Here is a 16523-nt window from a genome sequence, read left to right on the forward strand (position 1 = left end):
TGTGTTTGCCACTACTCCTATTTTTGTGTCGTCTGCAAATTTAACAAGCTTGCTTACTATACCAGAATCTAAATCATTAATATAGATTAGGAATAGCAGAGGACCTAATATTGATCCCTGTGGTACACCACTGGTTACCTCGCTCCATTTTGAGGTTTCTCCTCTAATCAGTACTTTCTGTTTTCTACATGTTAACCACTCCCTAATCCATGTGCATGCATTTCCTTGAATCCCTACTGGGTTCAGTTTGAGAATTAATCTTCTATGCGGGACTTTGTCAAAAGCTTTCTGGAAATCTAAATAAACCATGTCATATGCTTTGCAATTATCCATTGTCAATGTTGCATCCCCAAAAAAGTCAAGCAGGTTAGTTAGACACGATCTCCCTTTCCTAAAACCATGCTGACTATCTCCCAGGATACTGTTACCATATAGGTAATTTTCCATTTTGGATCTTATTATAGTTTCCATAAGTTTACATATAATAGAAGTCAGACTTATTGGTCTGTAGTTACCTGGTTCGGTTTTGTCTCCCTTTTTGTGGATCAGTATTACGTTTGAAATTCTCCAGTCTGTCGGTACAACCCCTGTGTCAAGAGACTGTTGCATGATCTTCTAATGTCACTGTATAACAGATTATTTTGCTCGGCATCTGAATTTGGCAGTCCATAGCATGCTACTATTATTATACCCTTTTAATTTTTGTCCATTATTCTGACCCATATTGATTCTGCATTGTTTTCTTTGTGCAGATTTAACACCTGGGCTTCAAGACTATTTCTTATGTATAGCGCTACCCCTCCGCCTCTTCTGTCTTGCCTGTCTTTCCTATACAGTGTGTACCCACTAATATTATATTCATCTCCATCACTCTCAGACAACCAAGTTTCTGTAACACCTATCACATCGTAGTTACTTGTTAGTGCAGTAGCTTCAAGTTATAACATTTTGGTTCTGAGACTTCTAGCATTCAGATACATACATTTAATGGTTGTCTTGCCTGAGTTGTTGCCCTTGTTTTGATGTGGTCTCCCTTCTGTTTTTTTTGTTTTCTCCCCCCTTCCTTTCTAGTTTAAATGCTTCTGCTTTCTCCGAGTAGATTGGTTCCCTTTTTGTTTAAGTGCAGTCCGTCCAGCCTATATAGATAGTCCTTGTTGTAGAATGTGCTCCAATGTTCAAGAAAGGTGAGGCCTTCCTGTGTGCACCACAATTTCAGCCATGCATTTTTATTATATATTTCCAGCTGTCCATATGTTCCTTTGCAAGGTGCTGGCAGTGTCCCAGAAAATACCAGAGTTTTGGTCTTGTCTTTTAATTTCCTTCCTAGCTCTCTGAATTTGTTTTGCAGGGATCTTGGCCTGTCTCTTCCAATGTTGTTTGTACCAATGTGGACGACTACTACCGGGTCGTCTCCTGTTCGTTCTAAGAGCCTGTCCACGTTCTCAGTGATGTGCTTGACAGAGGCTCCTGGAAGGCAGCACACTGTTGTAGTAAGGGGGTCCAAACTGCGAACTGAACTTGTTGTGTTTCTCAATATGGAGTCCCCAACATTCATGACCTCCCTTCTTTTTGCTGCCCAGCCAGCACTGTTCATAGGGTCCTGGATGTTGTTCCTTTCATTCTCTTGATGTTGGTTTTGATCTACATTTTGAAGTGGCTCAAATTTGTTGGATATTTTGATTTCTGGTGGTTGTGTTTGTCGAAGTTCCTTTTTTTCCCTGCTTCCGCCTATCTGAACCCAGCTATTTTGACCCTCTTCTATCTCCCTGGTGGCTTTCATTCTGCTAGGGGTGCTGACTTCCATGAATTGTGAGCGTACTAGCTCCTCAAGCTCCTGTTGCTGTCTCATTTCCTGCAGGTCCATTTCTAGCATACTTACTAGTTTAAGCAAGTCCTGGATCGTGCGGCACTTTACACACACTTGGTTTAGCTCTGCTGGGTTTTTTCAGCTTGATAGAATATCTTTTATTGTAAATCCTGAAGGTGTCTGTCAATGAATTAAACAATATGTTTCATTCAAATGCACAAAACGTGTCCTGAAATGACTGCAGCTTTTTTTGTAAGTCACAGAATTTGAGTTTGATTGATATTCATAAAGCTAATCGAGACTACTGTTAAGAGCGGTAGTTTTATGGCTTGTTGCTGCTTGGGGTGTAAAAAAAAAATAGTAATTCACTTACTCATAGATGTCACATCCTAAAATATATCGCTACAGTACACTTTTGTCATTCAATTCGTAAACATAATTTAGATCTTTTATTTAACATAATGTCAAAGATGCTATAAAATAATATTGCAAAATGTCACATTCTTCAAATTTTGTTAGTTTTGTATATGAAAAACTACAAAGCAGTATGTAATTCAATATGTTAACATAACATTATTCAGCAGGTTTCATTTGACTTTATGAAGCAAAATCAGTTAATTATATTGGGCGATGCAAAACATTTGTCCACAGCTGTAGATTTCTTTTTTCCAAAAAATAATTTGCACAGATCATCATTTGCAAACCATATAATTCAGACAAAAAGGTACTGGATCTGGATCCGGTGTGATCCTACACAAATTAACCCCTTGAACTATGAAAACCTAATTTATAACTGTTACATGTTTCATTGAGGTCTCTGTAACCTAAATGAAACATGTAAGTACCACAAAAAGAGGTATTTACGGGGAAAAAAATCCACTGTCTGCTTTTATGCATAACCCCCTTTGTCTTTAAAAGTTAATCTATTCAGGTATGGGCAGCATAAGGTATCTTCTGTCTATAATGTTGCAATGCTGACAGTGTGGAATCAGTGGTACTAAATGCCAATTACCAATGATAACCTGTGTAGAATAAATTCATACAGGGCTGTTTAAGAGTCTTATAACATAATATTAATTTACAAAGTGGTCTTTCTGGGACCTGTGTGTTTAACTGAATTTAATCCATGAGTACAGAAAGAAAAATAAACAGTTTAATGAGTTTAGGAAAACAGACTTGATGACTGCAGCATTATGCGTGTACTGTAGCATCTATAACAGCAGCATCATTACAGCAAGAATAGTATTCAGTGAAAGGCTTAGTGTAAATCATTTTAGATCAAATAAGTGTTACTATGTTTAAAATATCAGCACTAGGTGTTCTCTATAAAAACAATAGCAGTTTATCAGAACAGAAAAGTATGTTTTTCATGCAGGTCCCTAAAGCTGATTATAAGAAGATAATCAGAAAGGTAACACATGCTTCTATTTGTATTTGGAAACACTAATGCATCTTCATGGAAAATTCATGACATACAGTATAGCATTGATATAATAGCATTACTGTCACAGGGTGATGTATTTAGGTGATATTTATAGAACTCTTTCAATAAAAATGAAGCTAAAATATAATTTTGTACCAAAGCTTTTACCAGCAAACCTTCAAACATCACTGGACAATGCAGTGGAACCATATCCTCTTACAAGTAAGTGCCGTAATGAAGGTTATTTTTGTTTGTAAAAGTCTAGTTGGGTTTCATTTTTAATGGGGAATGAATGCTTAGTTTTATCATTACTAGAAATCTGTAATACAATCCATGAAACCATTAATGTCCTGTTTGTGTGCATTAAAAGAGTCCTTGGAGAAGGAAGATGCAGATGTGAAAATGGCAAAACACTCCACAAGACCTGGGTTGAGCATGAATGCGTATCTATATTCAGAGCTGTTGTCAATCTGACCTCTTAAAGCTCCCGTATTTTAACAACTGAATTGTGTAAACACAGATTATCATGATGTCCTTTTAGGTTCTTGATTTCTCCCCTTACTGCTGTGATATTGAAATAACTGTTTGGAAATAGCATGTTAATGTCAAAGCAATTTGGAGTTTCATTACTCTTTTTGCATGTCTGATATCTTTTTAACCTGAGCAAGCACTTCTGTACTCTTTGTTTTGCTGTACGGTTCTTTTTTTTCCTATGCTCGATAAATCTTCCTCTTTTTCCTGATGCTTTGCTTGGATCTATTAAGTCATTTTGCTGACTGTTTGTTTAGCTTGGGGCGAGATTAAAATCTATTTTTTTTTAACCTCCACTTGGAGACAAATGGATTCTGAAGCCACTCGCTATGCCAAACCCTACTCCTCCTGGCTAACGAACAATAGCGTTTGTCTGGTTCTTTCTTTTCTTTAATAAGCTAGACAAACTCCTTAGATTTCCACTGCCAGCCAATGCTCAGCTGCCATTCCCTAAATAATCATGCAGCTGGCAGGCGCGTCTCACTTGTCCAGCATTTCCTGCCCATTTATTTCCACACAAAAAAAACAAGCACAACAAAACTACAATGGAGGATTTTTTCTTATTAAAAATGACTTGACATTTAAATTACTGTAAGAAAACATTATTCAGAGATTAAGAGCCAATCAATAATATCAATATTGAAACTTGAACAATAGACAGACATAGGTAGAAATAAATGTTACTCATTGTTTCAACACTGCTATTAGTAGATCATTCCTCAGGCTACAATGGTTAATTTAACCAAGTTTGAAATATCATAAATTACTAAGAAAGCAATTCCCTCTAAACTGTATCTGTACCAGATACAGAAAAGTGATTACATTCTCTGAAAACACACACAAAATGAGAGAAAGAAACATCTTTATGCATAGTCAACAGGTTTCTTATGGAAACAAGAACATTTAAAATTCACTACAGAAAGCAAAAACCTACTGTACATAAAATATTTTTTGGGCCTTTTGCACTTATACCATGTTTTCATGAACCACATAACCCAGGTACGTGCTCAAGCTGACCCCCACACACCACTGTTTTTAAATGACTTGATTTGGCTCCAATTCGGACGGGAGCCCGAATTCTCTGGTCCGATTTCACTCCTTGGGCTGGCCTGAATTCTAAATTCTGAATTCAGGCTGGGAGGAAATTACATCACAAAATGTCAATCAAAAATGCTGTAGGGGGTGGGAACATACCGTATAACAGAACATTTTGTCTGGTATTAAATTTGGCAGATTTGCTGCCTTGGGGGATTTTGTCTGTCACAAAGAAAAATGTAATGCAGTTTTGCATTTATACTTTTAATTCCAAAAAGATGCAAATAAATGTTTACTTAATGAAAGCTGTCTGCTAACACAGTATCTCATTAACAGTTACTCGTAATACTAGCATCTACAATGTCACTGCAGCAACTTGGAGAAAAACAAAAAAGGCCTTCTAATCAGTTAGACTAGCAAGCACTGACTTATAGCATTAAGATAAATACATTTAATAGTTGTCTTACCTGAGTTGTTGCCCTTGTTTTGATGTGGTCACCCCCCTTCCTTTCTAGTTTAAATGCTTCTGGGCCTCCTCAAGGATCCTTTCTACGAGTAGATTGGTTCCCTTTCTGTTTAAGTGCAGTCCGTCCCACCTATATAGATAGTCCTTGTTGTAGAATGTGCTCCAATGTTCAAGAAAGGTGAAGCCTTCCTGTGTGCACCACAATTTCAGCCATGCATTTTGATTTTGAATTTCCAGCTGTCCACATGGTCCTTTGCAAGATGCTGGCAGTATCCCAGAAAATACCACAGTTTTTGGTCTTGTCTTTTAATTTCCTTCCTAGCTCTGAATTTGTTTTGCAGGGATCTTGGCCTGTCTCTTCCAATGTTGTTTGTACCGATGTGGACGACTACTACCGGGTTCTAGGAGCCTGTCCACGTTCTCAGTGATGTGCTTGACAGAGGCTCCTGGAAGGCAGCACACTGTTGTAGTAAGGGGGTCCAAACTGCGAACTGAACTTGCTGTGTTTCTCAATATGGAGTCCCCAACAATCATGACCTCCCTTCTTTTTGCTGCCTGGCCAGCACTGTTTATAGGGTCCTGGATGTTGTTCCTTTCATTCTCTTGATGTTGGTTTTGGTCATCTAAATGTTGAAGTGGCTCAAATTTGTTGGATGTTTGGATTTCTGGTGGTTGTGTTTGACGAAGTTTCTTTTTTTCCCTGCTTCTGCCTATCTGAACCCAGCTGTTTCGACTCTCTTACAACTCCCTGGTGGCTTTCAGTCTGCTAGGGGTGCAGACTTCCATGAATTGTGCGTGTGTCAGCTCCTCAAGCTCCTGTTGTTGCCTCATTTCATCCAGCTCCATTTCTAACAGACTTACTTGTTGAAGCAAGTCCTGGATCGTGTGGCACTTTACACACACTCGGTTGAGCTCTGTTGGGTTTTCTCTTATTTCCCACATCATGCAGTTGTCACAGATTACTGGCTTGAAGACTCCGCCTCTCCCCTGTGTCTCAGAACCGCGACAAATTTGAATCAGAGTTTTAGCTTGTTATCAGAAAAAGACACGCAGTTGTTAGACTTTAGCTGCAGTGTTTTCTGATTAAAGGAATTAAAGATATAATCTCTCCTTACTGCTTCTAACTGTGATGTACTTGTCCACTCGTACTTCTCCCACGCTCACTTCCACACTGTGCTTTGAACACTAGCTGGCTTTTGTTTGTTTGCTGTTGGCTCCACCCCTCCCCCGTGTCTCAGAACCGCGGCGAATTTGAATCAGCTGTTCTGAGTTTCAGTGCTTCTAACTGTGAACACTGGCTGGCTTTTTTGAACACTGGCTGGCTGGCCGGCAAGAAATATAGGAATGTGCTGTCACTCAGAACTAATCAATGACAGATGCAAGTCAGGAAGGCAGGACATCGCCCAGCAGCACTGGGAAATGTATTTATTATTATTTTTGTAGTAGGTTTTATTTTTTAATGGAAAAAGGGTAAAGTCAACGTGAATTGATTAACCATTTCCACAGTTTTTATGGTGTTTCCCGGTGTTGATTGGCTATCCACCGATTTCAATTTTTTTTTTGTATCGGGGGTGCTTTATCGGGTTTTATCGGTTAAAACCGAAAATCAAAAACCCTAATTATAATACGTTCTTTCACAATGACTTAGATTGTATTGCAAAGGCTAGACTAAATTGTCGACTGTATTTTATTGATTTCAATGCTTATAACTTATTCATTTTTACGATTCTGCAGCTGAAACACCATATGGGTATTTAATTCAAATATTTAGTAACACTTAAGAATGGACATGCGCGAGAAATTCACAAGCGCAGAGAAATTTAAATTTGAATTGCTAAAACGCTTCAAAAGACTGTCATGGCGGTTCTAGTGTTTAGTGAACCGGGGACCTTTGATGTGATTAAGAGGCGACTATGCCAGGCCCCAGCTGTCATTTCACCAGATTTCAGCAAAGAGTTCATCCTCCAGATTGATGCCTCCCAGACTGGTCTGAAGGCGGTCCTGTCCCAACAAGTTGACGTAGTTGAACACCCTATCATTTATATGAGCAAGAAAATGGCTCCTAGGGAGATTAACTACTCCATCATTGAGGAGTGTTTGGCCATCAAATGGGCCACTCACACTCTTCAATATTACTTGTTGGGCCGTTCCTTCTCTCTTGTCACGGACCATGCCCCTTTAAGGTGGTTACACACGATGAAGGACAACAATGCCCGGATAACTCTTCCACTATACAGCGAAGCATCGTGCAGGTAAGGAGCATGAAAATGCAGATTTATTTTCACAGGAGGGGGGTCCATTAGGGGACTTAGAGTTGGCCGAGTGTTTCTTCGGCATCACTCTGAGGGGTGAGATATGTGACAGAGAAAGAAGGGATTTTAGCTGTAAATCTCCCTCCCAACCAGGGAGAGCGCTGTGTAGACGGGCTGACTCGAAGGTAGGCGGAAACTGGAGGTCGGCCTTCTTGGAGGAAGCGCATAGCTGCAAGTGCTCTGAATGACTCCATTGTGATCAGCTGCGGGACAGGCAGCGATTGGATACACCATGGTGCCAGGCACGGAGCAGTTTGGTAGTACAAAGGGGATGCAGCTAAATGAGTACAGCCCCTTACGCTGAAACATGATCAGGAAGCCAGAGCCTGTTGTTATTGTTTTGTTTTTGTGCCACAGTTGCGGAGGATTGAGGAGTGAGGGAGCTGCAGCTGGAGAGCCAGCATCAACCCAGCACACCACTCAGCAAGCACAACGAAGCACTTTTTCCGGGCTCTTCGGAATTACAGTTCTACCCGTATAATTATTGTTTGTTTTTAGGACTGTAACCCGTCGTATACCCTCCCATACTATAGTTGGTATAGGGGAGGATTTAGTATTTGGATTTTTGAATAAATATGGACTGGTTTTGGGAAATACAAGTCTGGACATTGAAGTTATTTACCACACCACTCACAGCATCGCGACTGTAATCTACATGTAAAGTTCTGTATGTTCTTTACATTGCAATTTTCCAACATTGGCCCGACCTATAGCACTTGAATATAATGTCGGTGCAACATTGGTCTACCTGAGGATAATGACTAAATTCCAACGTTGTACCTGATGAGCAAAATGACGGTTCAGCAAATAGCTGTTTAAAAAAATGAAATATAGATAGTGAATGATCGTTCGTGGTATATGGTTTTTATTCACCGCGATAAATATGAGCCTCTGTAAGGGTGAGTGGTTATGTAAGGACATACTCCTAAGGGGAATAAAAATCATATACCAAGAACGATCATCAGTATCTTGTTTATACCACAAGTATATATTTAAAATAAATATCAATAAAATGTGTAGGCAATTACTTATAGTAAGTTGGGCATACAAATATATCCATGTATACTTTAAAATATTTTATTCCACTTTGGCGTGTATGATTATATATTGATATGTTTACAACAGAAACAGGGACTGGTAAGCTGTTGGGATACCTTTGTAATATGATAGCATTTTTAATTTTCAAAAAAGAGACTAATGAAAAAACAGAATGAGATTGGAACTGAACCCTCAACAGCGGGTTTATAAAGCTGTTATTTTACCACCAGTTGTCTTTTTAGAATGCAAAAAACTTTGACATCATGCAGGTCTGCTTTGGAGGAAGATTTAAGATACTCTATTATCATAAGTCTGTATGTTATTTTATGAAATAGATTACATATATACAGTAGGCATTGGCATATTACAAAAAAAGCCAGTGCGCGCATACAACTCATCAGTACAAATGTTAAGAAAATGATCCAGTTTTTATCTTCCATTTTCTGGCACATTATTGTACTATGCCACTGCTAACGCTTTTTTCAAGGACTATTTTAAGTTTATAAATTAGGGATTTATGTCTGGGTGATATATGGGTAACACAAAAATAATCAAAAGTAAAGAAAGACATACTGCATGTCTTCACTCTCATAATAATTATTTTTGCGTTACCCACTTTGCACCGTTGTGTATCAACTATATCTACCTAATTAGCAGTGGGTCTTTATCCATACCCAACGACTAGCTGGCAGGACACATCAACAGTTTAATTACCATTTCAAAATACTGACACACAGGGAGAGAAAAGGTTGACTTGTTACAGACCCATGAAAATAAAGGATTGAGTTGAGTAATACTACAGCAGATTCTGGAAGAATAAGCCCATCACTAACTTCAAGATTGATTCATTTATCGCATTAGTAACAGTCATCAGGACATACCACAAGAAAGGCCACCGAAGAATGCATCCAAATTACTGGGGCATCATCACCCTTCTGAGTGTGTCCAGTAAAGCATACACTGCAGTGTTGTTGAAACGGCCAAGGCGAAGACAGACAGCGACTTGGTCCGGTCCCCTTCTACAGCAGCGGAATTACAAATCTCTGTCAAGTTCAGCAATACTAATTGTTGTCGTCAGACTGTGAGCATGGTAGTATCATGCCAATTCAAAAAATACATTTTGAAATGATAAAGCAAATGTAACATCAAGAACCACTTTATCAAAACAACACTACCACTTAAGCAAGAGTGCCTAAAACGAAAGCCAGTAATCCTAATGCAGCTTTACACTGTACTCTTGTAAATACTCTGAGAGATCGCTAACAGCCAGAAGGTATAATTATTCTCAAGGTCACAGGGTTTTACACAAATAGAAACAGCCCAGTTGGTTTTGACAGTTTATTTTAGATTATTTTGTCATTCAATGCATTTATTTCACCACACCCACGTTCAGCCAGAAAATATGCAACATCCGTATTGATGTATTGCTTATGATTTTTTATTATGTGAAGTATTAACACATCTGCCCTTGCCAGAGTAATTAAAAGTGAAGCGGTCTGTGTAATTAGAACATCCAGACTGAACATGCCATTTGGGTCATATAATTTACAATAAATATGCTCAAATACAGTAATGATTGATATGAGTGCAGCATGAAGGTCAAATTAAACATGCTCCCTAGTTTTATCTTTTTAATTCTAATTTGTGGCATGTTTTTAATGCTTTAAAGACAACTGGCTTACATTGGTTTCCAGCGACTATCAGAGAAGCTACTGGTATCAGCAGCAAAGCTTGATCACAAAATCATACAAACTGAAGATTTGCCCCTTGGGGTTATTACCCAGCCTTGTTTTCTTTTTCTTTTTCTTTAATCTTTCTGTCTTTAGAAGTGAATCCAAGTTTATGTTGCACAGGCAAAAGCAACATAAAAGAGCTGCACTGTGTAGGTCAGGTAACACGGTACAGCTGACTGAATCTGTGAGTGTTAAAATGGTATGGATTGAAAACAGCTGGTTTGCCTCAAGACTTAAAAGGCAGGTTCAAGTGTTCATAGCTTCTGTTATTTTCATTCTTGCCAGTTATTTTTCTGACACTTTTGTTCTTGTCAGGTGCTTCATGCTTCCTGTCCCTGTTAATATATATATATATATATATATATATAGAGAGAGAGAGAGAGAGAGAGAGAGAGAGAGAGAGAGAGAGAGAGAGAGAGAAACGCTTTACATTAAGTGTCTGTAATTACTGTGAATTTACATTATTATTTATTTCTTAGCAGACACCCTTATCCAGGGCGACTTACAATTGTTACAAGATATCACATTATTTTTACATACAATTACATTATTTTTTACACATTATTTTTACATATAATTACCCATTTATACAGTTGGGTATTTTACTGGAGCAATCTAGATAAAGTACCTTGCTCAAGGGTACAGCAGCAGTATCCCCCACCTGGGATTGAACCCACGGCCCTCCGGTCAAGAGTCCAGAGCCCTAACCACTACTCCACACTGCTGCCCATACATAGTAGTCACATAGCAAATACACGAGTATTTACACATCATTACAATGTTATGCATAGTTACAATGTACTTAAGGGGTCATTCAAAAAATGAATTGATGCTATAGAGTGTAAGTTATGGTAGGTGCTCATTCCAAAAAATGTTGAATTTGAAGTTATTTTTTGTTAAGAGAATGGTTAAGTGTGTATGCACTGCTAGAAACATTCTTCAACTGTCATCATTTTTACCTCGGATTCAGGATACTGACACATTTGTAAACTAACTCACACTGACAGGCATAGCCTCAAGGACACTGCTCTTCTCACATTAGTGGCTGTAGTGAGGATGCTTGGCTCTACACAGAAGTAATGAGACACTACAACCAGTTTTCAGTCATCCAATAATGTTGAAGTATACGAGTAGTTGAATACTGACTGCTTCTACTAAATAATTAAAGCCTTAAAGCTGTGAACCGAATCCACACCTGAATGGATCCGTCACCAGCACAGAAAAGGATTTCTTTTTTTTTTTACCATAAATTACTTCAACTGTAAAACCATGTTCAGTGGGAGCAATTCCCAATGAATTTCTCCCCAGTTTGAGTGTACTGTTTAAACTCATGGAAAGAAACCTATGCTAAATTATCTGGTCCCTTAAAACCATTCACGTTATACTTACCACTGGCATTGTCTGATAGGGGCACTATTTTTTATAATTGCTGTTGGCTAGGTTCTAAATTCCCAGTGATGCTGAGAGGGGTTTTTTTGTGTAAATGTTTTGTAAATAGTGTGTGTTTATTGTAATTATTGTAAATGAATTAAGTACATGACGCTCCTGGGAGAGCCTGTCTGCTGTGTGTAATCAGCATGTAGGTGTGTTCCAGTGGGGCGGCCGGTATAAAAAGGTCCCGTTTATTCACCTCAGAGCTGCTGCAAAGCCAAAGCCAACAGGCTGAACACCGTCCACCCTACCCGGACAAAGACTTCTAAAGACCTTGCTGTAATCATCTGATCGCCAGGAGAATGACCCGGGATCAGAACGTAAAGAAAACGAAACTGCCGATGGCCTGTCGAGTAGCCGGAGTCGGGGTTTGTTTATGATTGAGCACTGAAGATTAGTTAAGGGCTTATAGATCCCACTAGTGCATAGAGAGCGAGGTGAATAAGCGGCCCCCCATTCATTAGGGAGTTCACTGCACCTTTCATTTTATAGTTTTTGTACAGTGTTTTATTTTGCTTCACTTGCATTCTCCTGTATGTCCTCAGTGCGCTACCATTGTTGTCAGTGTCACGTGAGTTGTTCTCACTGTGTTTGTAAAGAAAACCTGCGCGTCTGCGGGACTTGTCAACTTCAACGTCTGTCTCGATCTCCTGCCTGTCACTCGGCAGTGAATGCACGCACCCACATGCCAGCAGCCTGTCACAATAGCATTTTGGTTTAAACACTGATAGATCAATCTAGCTAGGCACTATTTTCAAAGTTTAAGAGACTGTAAGTGCTGTCTTATGGGAACTCGAAAACCATTCCGATTTAAAACAAATAGTTAGATCCCACTGAAACTAAAACTTGGGGTACCTGAGAACCAGGTTTGAAAACCCCTGATATAGGCTGTCGGTGAAAGTGGTATACATGCAGAGATACAAACTTTCTGCATGTAACAACCCGAGATCCAAGATGCAAGAGTATAACTAATCACAGTGTCTTTATTAGAACAATCTCTGTTGAAACCTACATATTAGTGTTCTCTAACTAAGGACTTCCTCGACCGACTGGTATCCTGGGAGAGGGTAAGTATATAGGGCGCTACTGACCTCTAGTGGTATAACTTGAACTGCATTATATACATAAGCATTCACATTACTACATTCTCCCCCCCTTAAGATTTCAGCTTCTCTAAAATTTGGAAACAGTTTAAACACAGTTATAAACAAAATGTAACACTAATACACTAAATGTCTCTGAACTATTGCTGAAACAACAACTACACACAATAGTCCATCCTTAACTGTACATAAACATTTAATTTCAAACTTTTTTATTTATTTATTTATTTATTTTTTACAACTCAAAGTCCTTCAGGTAACCAGGCTTTTTGACAGTTCTTTGGGAACGACGCACAGCCTGTGCCATGCTTTGATTGTCCCTGCCCACCTTTTGGGAACTCCCAGTTTGTTCCTCTGTGTTCAAAGCAAGCTGCTCTGAGACAGTGTCCGCATTGCTTGGAACAAGTTCATCTGGCATGGTTACTCTAGCTGGTGGTTGTAGAACCTCTGCAGGTGTGTCCTGCACAATATCCTCTGACCCAATGGTGTTGTCCTGTTGTCTAGACAGGATCTGATCTATGTGTCTGCATACTATTCTGCCATCTCCCAGCATTACCTTGAAAGATACAGGACCAGTCACTGTTGCAATGACTCCTGGTATCCACTTGGGACCGTGAATGAAGTTTCTTGTCATCACAGAGTCTCCATCTCCAAAACTCCTCCCCTTTGTGTGCTTGTCGTGGTGTTCCTTTTGTTTATTCTGCTTAAGTTCCACTTTCCTCTTTAAATCGGGATGCACTAAATCCAGCGTAGACCGAAGTTTCCTCCCTAGTAGCATCTCTGCTGGAGAGAGTCCTGTGGTAGTTTGCGGTGTTAACCTATAGCTGAATAGTACCCTAGACACTTTAGTTGACATACTTCCTTCTCCCGCTTTCTTCATCAACATCTTGAATATTTGAACGGCTCGTTCTGCAAGACCGTTGGAAGACGCATGAAACGGGGCTGATGTAACATGGACAATGCCATTTTTGTTCATGAATTCCTTGAATTCGGAGCTGACAAAACAAGTGCCGTTATCAGAAACTACCATTTCTGGTAATCCCTGATTGCTAAAACTTTTTCGCAAACAGTCAATTGTAACAGCTGATGTTGCTGAAGTTACCGGGTAAACATCCATCCATTTGGAATGAGCATCTATGAGTATCAAAAACATCTGCCCCATAAATGGTCCTGCATAATCTGTGTGTAATCGCTTCAGGGTTTGTCTGGCAACTCCCAGGGATGTAGCGGGGCTGTGGCTGGTGCTTTCCGGTGTTCCTGACACTTGCTACATGCCTTTACCCGTGTCTCTATCTCCTCATCTAGTTTGGGCCACCAGAAATAACTTCTGGCCAGAGCCTTCATGCGCGAAACCCCTGGATGGCACTGATGCAGCTGTTCCAACACAGCCTGTCGTCCTCGCTGTGGGATGATGACACGTGCTCCCCACAAGACACAACCATCTTGCACACTCAATTCTGTCTTCCTAGCAGAATAAGGTGTAAAATCTGTTCCTTCCCCCTGCTGTGGCCACCTCCTTAAAATTTGCTCTCTCACCCTAGACAGTATGGAATCTTTACCTGTCCACACTCGCACCTCCTCTGCGGTCACCATCGCTATGTCTTCCATCATCAGCACCCTGTCTTCCAGACCTGTGGATTGGGAAGTGTCCGGCAGTGGCAGACGACTCAAGGTGTCTGCGTTGCCGTGGTCCTTACCCGCCTTGTAGACTATCACGTACTCATACACCCACAGTGTCACAGCCCACCTCTGGATCCTCGGTGACACCATCTGTGGAACAGCCTTCATTTCGTTGAAGAGTGAAAGAAGCGGTTTATGATCAGTGCATATGGTGAACTTTCTACCATAGAGATACTTGTGAAACCGTTGCACCCCGAAAATCACAGCCAGTCCCTCTTTATCAAGCTGAGAGTAGTTTCGTTCAGCTGATGTGAGTGTTCTTGACATAAAACCTATGGGTCTCTCCCACCCATCTGGCATGAGGTGTGAAAGTACTGCGCCTACCCTATAGGGGGAGGCGTCACAGGACAGAATCAGCTCTTTCTCACTGTCGTAATGCACAAGTATATCTGTGGATTGCATGAGCTTTTTAGATTTCTCAAAAGCAGCCTCCTGCTCTTTTTTCCATTGCCATTTTGTGTCTTTTCTCAACAATTTGTGCAGAGGAGCCAGCAGTGTTGACAGGTTAGGTAAAAACCTGTTATAAAAGTAACAGTCCTAAGTAAGCCTTAAGCTCTGTTATGTTGGTAGGTACAGGTGCATTTTGGATAGCTTGTACCTTGTTCTTAAGTGGGTGTAGTCCTGTGGCATCCACTTTGTGACCCAGAAACTCAGCCTCACTTCCCAGAAAGGTACACTTACTTCTTCTTAGCCGTAGGCCTGCCTCCTCCACTCTCTGAAGTACCTTGCTTAGTGTCTGCAGGTGCTCCTGATCATTCTTGCCCGTCACCAGGATGTCGTCCAGGTAAATGGCTACATGGGGAATTCCCTGCAGCAAACCCTCCATAATTCTCTGAAAGATAGCTGGACTGGATGAAACCCCGAATGGAAGACGGTTTACAGTAAATAACCCTTTGTGTGTGTGTATACTTTTTTGATTCCTCATCCAATATTACTTGTTGATAGGCATGACTCATGTCCAATTTGCTGAATTTTGCCCCTCCTGAGAGCTTTGCAAAAAGATCTTCAATTCTGGGAATGGGATACTGTTCCAGTTTGGATACCAGATTTACAGTAAGTTTGTAATCTCCGCAAATCCTCACAGAGTTATCAGGCTTTAGCACTGGGACTATGGGAGCCGCCCACTCAGAGAATTTCACTGGTTCAATTATTTTGTCTCTCAAGAGGCGGTCCAGCTCAGCCTCCACCTTCGGTTTCATAGCATAAGGCACAGGTCTTGGCTTAAAGAACCTTGGTGTTGCCTCTTTGTCAACATATATTTTAGCCGGTGGGCCTCGCAATGTCCCCAATTCCTCTTTGAATACATTTTCATGTTTCTTCAACACACCCTGGAGTGTTGTTTTGTCTCTACCTATCTGGTTTACAGTGCCCCAGTCTAATTCCAACTCCTTAATCCAACCGCGGCCCAGTAGGTTTGGTCCTTTGCCAGACACTACTACTACTGGCAGCTGTTTAACAGTCTCTCTGTACTGTACATCCTGCACTGAATACGATCATCGTCTATACCAAAGACTAGCCTGTCCCGTAACATTTCCTTTAGCCTATCTCCATAGTTGCAATGTTGAGCCAGTTCTCGTAGCACTGCCACATATTCAGTCACACTCTCATTTGCCTGTTTGTTTCTCGAGTTAAATTTAAAGCATTGAACTATTTCGCTGGGCTTTGGGTTGTAGTGCGTTTTCAACAGTTCAACTAAATCGTCAAACGATTTGTCCCCTGGCTTATCTGGGCTTAGCAAATTTCTCATCAGACTATATGTTTGGCTTCCCACCGAACTTAAGAGAATCGCCCTTTTTTTATTGCCGTTGTCAATCTCATTTGCTTCAAAAAAATGCGACAGCACTTCGCAATATTCCTCCCATGTCTGTAGTTGACTATCAAACGGAGCGGTTGTTCCTACCGTGGCAGCCATGTTCCGTTGTCTGTGAGCGCTCTCGCTAACGTTAGCAGGTTGGGCCAAAGCT

The 16523-nt window shown here is 40.3% G+C and overlaps 1 pseudogene; it reads right to left on the reverse strand.

The window, feature by feature from the left end:
* Positions 1–13114: 13114 nt before the first annotated feature.
* LOC131732051 (uncharacterized protein K02A2.6-like) lies at positions 13115–16471 on the reverse strand (annotated as a pseudogene).
* Positions 16472–16523: the final 52 nt, after the last annotated feature.

Source organism: Acipenser ruthenus, chromosome 3 (assembly GCF_902713425.1).
Source record: "Acipenser ruthenus chromosome 3, fAciRut3.2 maternal haplotype, whole genome shotgun sequence".
NCBI classification, from domain to species: domain Eukaryota; kingdom Metazoa; phylum Chordata; class Actinopteri; order Acipenseriformes; family Acipenseridae; genus Acipenser; species Acipenser ruthenus.